General features: G+C 44.5%; 1 pseudogene; it reads left to right on the top strand.

Annotated features, from left to right (window-relative positions):
• Nucleotides 1-449: 449 nt before the first annotated feature.
• On the top strand, nt 450-1,574 carry LOC102428905 (annotated as a pseudogene).
• Nucleotides 1,575-9,879: the final 8,305 nt, after the last annotated feature.

Below are 9,879 nucleotides of genomic sequence, written 5' to 3'. Positions count from 1 at the left end.
ATCTGTCTACTATGATAGCATTTATATTTTATTTATTTTATTTTTATTTCAGAGGGGAAGGGAGAGGAAGAGAGACATAGAAACATCAATGAAGAAAGAAAATCACTGAATTGCTGCCTCCTGCAAGCCCCACACACTGGGGATCGAGCCCGCAACGTGGCCATATACCCTGACCTGGTCGCTCAAGCACTGAGCCACGCCAGCAAAACAGCATTTATCTTTTAGGTGCATCTTTCAGACAGTTATTTTCAGAAGCAAAGCCTGCATGCTGTAGAGAGTATGAAGCGAATGCAGAAGGACAGGTATGAGCAGCTGTAGGCCCTGCTCTGAGAGAGTTCCTGTTAGACAAGACAACTTCATCTTCCCACTACTGACTTAACGTGGGTGAAAAGAGAACAGAAATCTCTGTCCTCTGACTTTGGAAATCTTGTTTAACCTTCAAACTTGCAATGTCAAGGGTTCCAAGTCCGCCACCTCCAGCAAAAATGTCGAGTAGCCCTGCAGCTGAGAGCTGGTGCTACACCGAGATCAAGGTAGTGAAATCCTCCCACATGTGGACCATCAGTAACTTTAGCTTTTGCCGGCAGGAAGTGGGTGAAGTCATTCAAAGTTCAACCTTTTCATCAGAAGCCAATGATCAACTGAAATGGTGTTTGAGAGTATACCCAAAAGGGGTAGGTGAAGAAACCAAAGATTACCTGTCACTTTACCTGTTTCTGGTCAGTTCTCCAAAGCATACATTTTGGGCAAAATTCAAATTCTCCATCCTGAATGACAAGGGAGAAGTAACCAAAGCAGTAAAGAGTAAGGGAGCATATAGGTTTGTACAAGGCAAAGACTGGGGATTCAAGAAATTCATCCGTAGAGATGTTTTCTTGGATGAAGACAGTAGTCTTCTCCCTGATGACAAGCTGACCCTCCTCTGTGAGGTGAGTGTGGTGCAAGATTCCTTCACCATTTCTGGCCAGAATACCAAGAAGATGGTGAAGGTTCCTGAGTGCCAGCTGACTGATGAGCTAGGAGGGCTTTGGGAGAATTCCTGGTTCACAGACTGTTGTTTTTGTGTCGCTGGCCAGGAATTCCAGGCTCACAAAGCTATCTTAGCAGCACGTTCTCCAGTGTTTAGGGCCATGTTTGCACACGCAATGGACAAGAGCAAAAAGAATCGGGTTGAAATCATTGACATGGAGCCTGGAGTTTTTAAGGAAATGATGTGCTTCATTTACACGGGGAAGGCTCCGAACCTGGACAAAATGGCTGATGGTTTGCTGGCAGCTGCTGACAAGTATGCCCTGGAGCGTTTGAAGGTCCTGTGTGAGGAAGCCCTCAGCAGACAGCTCTCTGAGGAGAATGCTGCAGAAATGCTTACCTTGGCTGACCTCCACAGTGCAGATCAACTGAAAACTCAGGCAGTGGATTTCATCAACTCTCATGCTGAGGATGTATTGGAGACCCAAGGGTGGCAGACAATGGTGACATCCTATCCCCACTTGGTGGCTGAGGTGAACTGCTCTCTGGCTTCAGTACAGGGCCCCTGTCTGGGACCCCCACACAAGCGCCTGAAGCAGTCCTGAGATCCTGCCTGGTGTAAGACTCCATTGATTTTCCAGAAGCAGCAGCCATTGTTGCTGCCATTGAGCACCAGGTAGACAGCACAATCTGTGGAGTTTTTAGTCTGCCGTCAGGGGAAGTCTACATCTTGGCCCCAGATTTTTAGTTTTATTATTTTCCTTAAAGGAATCATATTTTTTAAATGTATCTTTATTGATTTCAGAGAGGAAGGGAGAGGGAGAGAGAGAGAAACATCAATGATGAGAGTGAATCATTTATAAGCTGATTCCTGCATGCCCCATACTGAGCATCAAGCCCACAACCCAGGCATGTGCCCTGACCACCTGGTTCTTAGAATGGATCAATGGATCCTTGACCTCTTGGTTCTTAGAATGACACTCACCAACTGACCGACTGAGTGACACTGGCCAGGCTAAGGATATTTTTTCCATTGATTTTTATAGTGGAAAGGAAGGAGGGAGAGATTGAAACAGAGAGAGAAAAAGAGAGAGAGAGGGAGAGAAAGACCGAGACCAAGTGCTCAGACAGATGCATTGCAAGGGATGGAAACTGCCTTTGAGTGGAATCAAACCCCTGACCCTTTATGTCTGAGCCAAAACTCTTGTATTTGAATTTAGAAAAATGTTCAAATGTCTGTCTTTAAGGATTTGCTTGTTCTGCACATGCATTGGTCATCTCTGTACTTTATTAGATATGACAACCAAAATTGCTCTTGGTGTTGTGACGTCATAATAAAGTAACATCTTAAAGGACCAACTTTTGCCTCAGGTCTTTATTTGCAATGTGTCCACATGATTTCTTTTTCTTTTTCCAGTGAATATCACTTTGCAGCCAGGAAGAACTAATAGTCTTGTCTTCTTACTTGGAGATTTGATAAGCCTGAGTGTTGGATGTGATCCTTATGGTGCACATGTGTCTCTCCTGGAACTGAGTGTTTTCATGACTGGGGTGCTGAGACTTCTACCTCTGGGAGACCTGACTGGGAGATAGAAGTGGGAGACATTTGAAATTGGGCTGCTGGAGTCTGTAGTGATGATTGGAAAGAGAGGAATAGGAGTGTCCAGAAGGTACTCTTTCTTCTTGGATGTGCTAAAGCCCACATCCACTACAATGTCTTCACCACCTCCCCACTTTTACCGAAATATGTGCCCAAATCTATTGGCCGACTAGGGATATTCCTGGAATATGAAGGTGGAAGTGTGACCTTTATAAATGTAGCTCAAAGTTTGCTTCAATGTAGAATCTCCTATTGCTTTTTTTTCTCCCCATCTTAGGCCTATCTTTTGCTTTAGTCTCTTCTGACTAGAAATTGATTAGGAATCATTCTATAAGCTGGGCAACTCCAATATCTAAGGAAGGCGTTTTCTTAGTAAATTATTAACTAAGACAAATATGTTATTCTTTTTTGTTTCCTTGTATGTCATGAAAATCCATTTACTGTATTATTAACTATGATGATAACATTTAAAACATAAGTATCTATTTGTGCTTTACTCAGTTTGGGAAAATCATCACCCATAATGCATGGCATAGAATATGTTCTCTGGATTTTGCTCTTTTCCTAAACTTTCTTCAGAAGGTATAATAATAGATGACAGGGGTGCCTGAAAATGGTAAAATTAAATGCAAGAGGTTGGCTTATTTCACATAGCATAATATTCTCCAGGTTCATTCATGTTATCCCAAAGTGTAAGTGATCCCTTTTTACAGCTGTGTAGTATCTTGTTGTGTAAATTTCCCACAGCTTTTTTATCTATTTGCCTACTGATGGGCACTTGGGCTGTTTCCAAATCTTAGTCATTGGGCAAGGAAACTAAGAAGAAAATAGACAAATGGAGCTACAGCAAAATAAAAAGTTTCTATACAGCAAAAGAAATCACCATAAAAATGAAAAGGGAACCCACTGTATGGGAGAACATATTTGCTAATGTTACCTCTGATATGGGGTTAATACCCAAATTATATAAAGTACTTATACAAGTCAACAAAAGGAAGAGAAACCATTCCAATAAAAATGGGTAGAAGGCCTGATTAGACATTTCTCCAGTAGAATGACCAAATTGTTGTACAATCATCTTTTTAATAAAGAGGCAATATGCAAATTGACCATCACTCTAACACACAAGATGGCCATCCCCATGGGACACAAGATGGCCACCAGAAGATGGCCAGTGGGGGAGGGCAGTTGGAAGGGACCAGACCAGCAGGGGAGGGCAGTAAGGGGTTACCAGGCCTGCAGGGGAGGACAGTTAGGGATAATCGGCCCAGCAGGGGAGCAGTTAGGTATTGATCAGGCTGGCAGGGGAGTGGTTAGGGGGTGATCAGACTGGCAGGCAGGCGAGCGGTTGGGAGCCAGCAGTCCTGGATTGTAAGAGGAGTCCCAGATTGGAGAGGGTGCAGGCTGGGCTGAGGGACAGCCCTCACCCCCCGTGCACAAATTTTGTGCACTGGGTCTCTAGTATAGTATAATACTCTGAGACAAAATAATAAAAACAAGTGCTTACACTCAAGGGAGTGCATAAAACTCACCAAAATACTTTTCTTTATTTCTTTAATTTTAAATATATTTCTATTGATTTCAGAGAGGAAGGGGGAGAGAGAGAGATAGAAGCATCAATGATGAGAGGGAATCATTGATTGGCTGCCTCCTGCATGACCTTGACCAGGGATCGAGCTTGCAACCGGGCAGGTGCTCTTGACTGGAATTGGACTTGGGACCCTTTAGTCCACAGGCTGATGCTCTATCCACTGAGCCAAACCAGCTAGGGCCAAGTTTGACTTCTTCATAGTCAGGATAGATGAAAATCAGGGTGCCAATTTCTCAAGAAATGGTTGTTTTCTGTAGGGTCTCTCCAAACTCATTGTTATATGTTTCTTTCACTGCTGAAATTCCAAATATAAGAATAAAAAATTAATGTGAAAAGATCAGACCACTCAATTCTAACTCAATTCTAACTCAAACTGACCTTTTTTTTTCAACAGCTGCCTTCAACTTTAATAAGAGGAAAAAATAAAGAATATTATTTAAGATGTCACTAAAGGTCATGGCTATTTTTGCAGGAGGAACTTCTCAAGAGAATGGGCTCCCTATGCAATATGACTCAAGAAATGCAAAACAATGTGAAGCTATAAGCTACCAAAGCTGAGTCGTTGGAGGTAGGAATGAACATGTTCTGTTTATTTTTACTTGAATATATTTATGCAGCTTGATAAATCCTGGCTTATAGTTTAGATATATTTAAGGTAAAGTGTAATGGTTAAAGAATAATTTGTTTCTGCCCAGGAAAATGTAGTCATTTTAAGAAATATATCAGCAATCACAAATATAGTGGCCAAATATATATATGGTTTAAAACAATGTATACAATTAACTCTCTGCACTCATAGAAACTAGTGGAAATAATGCTAATACAATTAACTCTTGAACTGGGGGTGAGGGGAGACCAATTCTAGGGTCCTACCTGCTTGCAGTCAAATATCCATGTGTAACTTTTGACTTTTCCATAATTTTCTTATTCCTTCTTATCTGTGAGGCATTATCTGCAAACCCCCATGGAAACCAAATTCCAGAGATGTTCAAGTCCTATATTTATATAAAATTGTGTAAAACAATGCATACAGTTGACCCTCTGCATTATATATCATCTTTGGTCTGCCCTGGCAAGAATCTTTGAAGGAAACCCGTACATATAGATGTTGTTCAAGGGTCAATCAACTGTGTGTTTGCAAGGCTTGAGAGGTATTACCAGTTTAACTTTGAAGGTTTGATAAATCTTTTCAGAAATGGAATATAAGACAATACCACACTGTTAGACTGTGAAAGAGAAGAAAGAAATAAAGTAGTACCAATAAAAAAATAGAGAATTTAAAAAATTCTGTATAATATGGTGTATACTTAAATATTTTTAAATATATAATAAAACCAAGCAAAGGAGCGATAGTAATGGAGAAAAATAATTAATGGAGTAAGAACTGTGAAGAAGCATCCCAGGGAACCTTTATTTAAAAAAAATTTTTTTATTGATTTCAGAGAGAAAGGGAAAGAGAGAAATATCAATAATGAGAGAAAATCATTATTTGGTTGCCAACCTTCATCTGCCCTCTACTGCAGATCAAGCCCTAAACCCAGCATGTGCCCTGACCTGGTATTGAGTCGTGTCTTCCTGGTTCAAAGGTGGACACTCAGCCACTGAGTCATATCAGTTTGGCTAGCCTTGCACCCATAAGAGAGTTTGATTTAATAGGGAAAGAGACCAGGAACATAGGGTCAGGGTGAATAGAAGGGCAAATACTCAAGACATTTGAGATGTGAGGCAACAAGTTTGTTGAATACTTTCCTGATGAGATTAAGGAAATAATGGAAGTTTGACGTTCTGTTTAGCGTGCGAGTATGTAATCCCTTTGATCCTCTATCTGTGCAGGAGTATGTGGCCCTTAGGGAGGTGATGATCAAAGCCGAATATCAGAAGTTTCATCTATTTCTCTGTGAGGAGGAGGGCCTCCATCTGGACAAAATGGAGAGAGAAGCAAAGGAGATCTTCCAACAACTTCAGGAAAGCAAAGTCAGAATGACCCAACAGACAGAAAGCCTAAAAGAGCTGTTTAGAGAACAGATGGACCATGTGCCACAAGCCAGATGTGGAGATGCTCCAGGTGAGAGGGGAGGGTCCATCAATAAAGACAGGAATCCTTTTCTGGACAATATGGCTATGATGCCTGCATGCACCATTACCCTCAGCTAAGTGATTCTGCTCCTGGACTCCCATCATCATGTCTGTCCCTCAGTCACTTATTTTCTTGTATCCTGGTAATCTTTGTGAGCTCTTTGCCTAAGTAGCTGACATAGGATGAAGTGATTTCAGTGTAATCTGAAGCACCACCTCCACCGACAGATTGTCCAAATTCAATCAGTCTCTGAGAAGGGGAACATTAAGTTTGCTGTGGTGATTTTTTATTTACACTAGAGGCCCGATGCCTGAAATTCATGCAAGAGTAGGCCTTCCTTCCCCCAGCTGCAGGCACTGGCTTCCCTCTGGCACCTGGGACTCAGGCTTCCCTCACAGCCCCAGGCTTCATCTGGAAGGACGGAAGGACATCCAGTCTAATTAGCATATTGTATTTTTATTATTATAGATTCCCTTAATCCACAGTTACTCTGTTATTACCACAAAAGCAGCTTGCTAAAGACATTGAGGTTTTGATTCTTGCCTAGGCAGGATTTCTAGAATTTGGCAATCAATTTTAAAGCTCTCTCTATTTTTCACTGGATGCCATGTTTTGCTTTCATTGTTATAAATGGTCAGATCTCTCTTTGGGAATAACACTTGGAAATGAGTGACATTGGAAACCTAGACCTAGTTTCATCACTTCACTTCTCTGCCTGACCTCCTTCCATCCTCAGGACACCTTGAGAAAGCTCTGCATGTTTTCACTTAAGTGATATTATTATGGTGGCCTCTGATTGTTCCTTAAACGGGGAATAGGAAAAAGTATATTATTAAAACAAACTCTAGAAAAATATATAAAAGGACACAATTTGCATGTTTACCTTCTTTTTCTGTTTGTTTTGCAGGGTTTGGGAACTGTATTGGAAAGGTGAGTTTACACTAATTCTTTCTGAGAAATTTGTTGTCTTCTGGGTGAGTGAGCTGTACGTGTTTTGAGCTAGAAATCTTTTCCCCTGTAGCTATTTCCCGCTTTGTTTTTCAAAAATGGTCCTGAGGCCTTCTGGTCTCAGAAGTTTCCTTCTGATGTGGCTGATTTCAAACATACCTAAAAATATCTGATCTTCTGGGTTTTCTTGTAGCACGTCACCCTCATCCTCTCCCTTTTAGCACAATAAACATTACAGGAGTGATTTTTTAAGGTACACTGCAGAGTTGAAAGGTGAAAAAGGCAGGAAAGAGGGAGCTTTTCTATAAATGGATGGGGATTGCTTTTGTTCCCAGGACTAGCAATGACTCAGCCTGTTCCATCACTGCAGGCCCCCCTTGTAGGCAGACCTCAGGGGAATGACCTCCTCGTGCCCCCTAAAAAGTTAGACTTTCAGGAGCAGAGCTGCCAGGTGGGTGTTAGGTTTCCTTGTTTGAGAAAAAAGAGCAAACCTATCTGGCTCTGTGGACTCTTGGCTTTCACACACTGAATGTCTCATTGGTGACGACTTGCAGACTCAAGTCCCAAAGGCTCTGCCTGGATGTTCTGCTCCCTTTAAGGTACCCAGGGGTTAGAATTCCCTGAGGGGGAGTAGATGGAGGAAATGATTCTCAATCATTTTAGAAATGCAATAATATCTGAGGAGAATGGGGAAGTTGACATTTGATATAAATTAAATTTAGAAAAGAGGGTAGTATTTCTTATATCCTGAAGAGGGTAGACTACAATGTATAACCCATTAGCTCAGAATGAGAAGATCCTGATGAAACATTTTGGATGAAAAGCCATGATTGTGAGAATAACTTTTGGCTGCAAGTGCCACTGATGTCATTCCTCATGGGACTGAATTGGTGCAGAATCAAAAGCCTCAGCCAGTGAATCCAGATCTCACTTCATGGTGCTTCATTGGACTCTTAGACATGCTGAACGGGTTCAGAGGTAAGAGCCTGCCCTGTGGCATCAGGTCTCAATTTCTTTGTGGTTCTTACGTTTTTAGGTTCTTTTTCTATTTTAATTTTATTTTTTCTTTGTGGCATGAAGGCAGTCCATGATTCCAAAATTAGTATATTCTTCCCTTGTGCAGTTATATCACAACTAGAGGCCCGGTGCATGAATTTGGCCCTGGTCGCCATCTTGCACAGTCCTTATCAGTGCCCATCTGGGCTGGCCAGCCAGGGGGAGGGACCTTGGGAGGTTGGCTCACTGTGGGAAGTTGGCTGTGGGATCGAACTGACCACCAGGGGGGCAGCTCTTGCATTTAGTGTCTGCTCCCTGGTGGTCAGTGCACATCATAGCTACCGGTCAGTCGTCTGGTCATAACGGCCACTTAGGCTTTTATATAGATACTAGAGGCCCGGTGCACAAAAATTTGTGCACTGGGGGGGGGGGGGAGTCCCCCAGTCTGGCTGTGCCCTCTCACAGTCTGGGACCCCTCGGGAGATAACGACCTGCTGGCTTAGGCTGCTCCTGGGTGGCAGAGGGCAGGCCCAATCCCTAAGTGCAGCCCCTGGTCAGGCTCAGAGCAGGGCCAATTGGGGAGTTGGTGCGCCGCCCCGTCATGCACAGAGCAGGGCAGATCGGGAGGTTGTGATGCCACCCTCAGTCACGCTCAGGGTAGGACTGATTGGGGGGTTGGGGCACCGCCCCCCTGTTACACTCAAGGCAGGGGTCGATGGGGAGGTTGCGGCGCCCACCCCCTGTCAACGCACAGAGCAGGGCCGAATCAGGGGGTTTGGGCGCTGCCCCCCTGTCAAAGCACAAAAACAGGGCCCCTTAAGGGGGTTGGGGCGCCTCCCCCCCTGGCACCCCAAAAAAAAGGGTTTAAAAAAGAAATTGGGGCACTTCCCCCCTGTCACACACAGAGCAGGGCGGATCAGGGGGTTGAGGCGCTGCACCCTGTCACACTCAGGGCAAGGGCCAATGGGGAGGTTATGGCTCTACCCTGTCACACACAGAGCAAGTCCCGTGGAGGGGGGTTGGGGCGCCACCCTCTATCATCCACAGAGCAGGGCCGATCAGGGGGTTGGGGCACCGCCACTGTCACACTCAGGGCAGGGCCGATGGAGAGGTTATGGTTCTACCCTGTCACACACAGAGCACCGGGGGGGGCGGGGGGGTTGGGCATCGCACCCTGTCACACACAGAGCAGGGCCGATCAGGGGGTTGGTGCGCTGCACCCTGTCACACACAGAGCCGCAGGGCGATCAGGGGGTTGGGGAGCTCCCCCCCCTATCAGGCACAGAGCAGGGCTGATCAGGGGGTTTGGGCGCTGCCCCCTGTCACGCTGATCCCGGTGCTGGGAGCCTTGCTGCTCCGCTGATCCCGGTGCCTGGAGGCATATTACCCTTTTACTATATAGAATAGAGGCCTGGTGCACGGGTAGGGGCCGGCTGGTTTGCCCTGAAGGGTGTCCTGGATCAGGGTGGGGGTCCCCACTGGGGTGCCTGGCCAGGCTGGCTGGGGGGCTGAGGGCTGTTTTCCCGCTGGCAGTTGACTAAAAGCTCCCAACCGTTCCTTGTTTTCTTTTTTTTTTTTTTTTATTCTGGGCCAGCTTTAGCTCTGAGGCCTCGCTGCTGAAAACATTGATACAATGTTGTGGTCCGGGGCTGACTGAAAGCCAGTTTTGTTTAGCTTCTTATTTGCAACGTAGTAATA

This window comes from Myotis lucifugus, unplaced genomic scaffold (genome assembly GCF_000147115.1).
Source record: "Myotis lucifugus unplaced genomic scaffold, Myoluc2.0 scaffold_106, whole genome shotgun sequence".
Lineage (NCBI taxonomy): Eukaryota > Metazoa > Chordata > Mammalia > Chiroptera > Vespertilionidae > Myotis > Myotis lucifugus.
The sequence above is the reverse complement of the archived record's forward strand: the minus strand, read 5'-3'. Positions and strand labels throughout refer to the sequence as shown.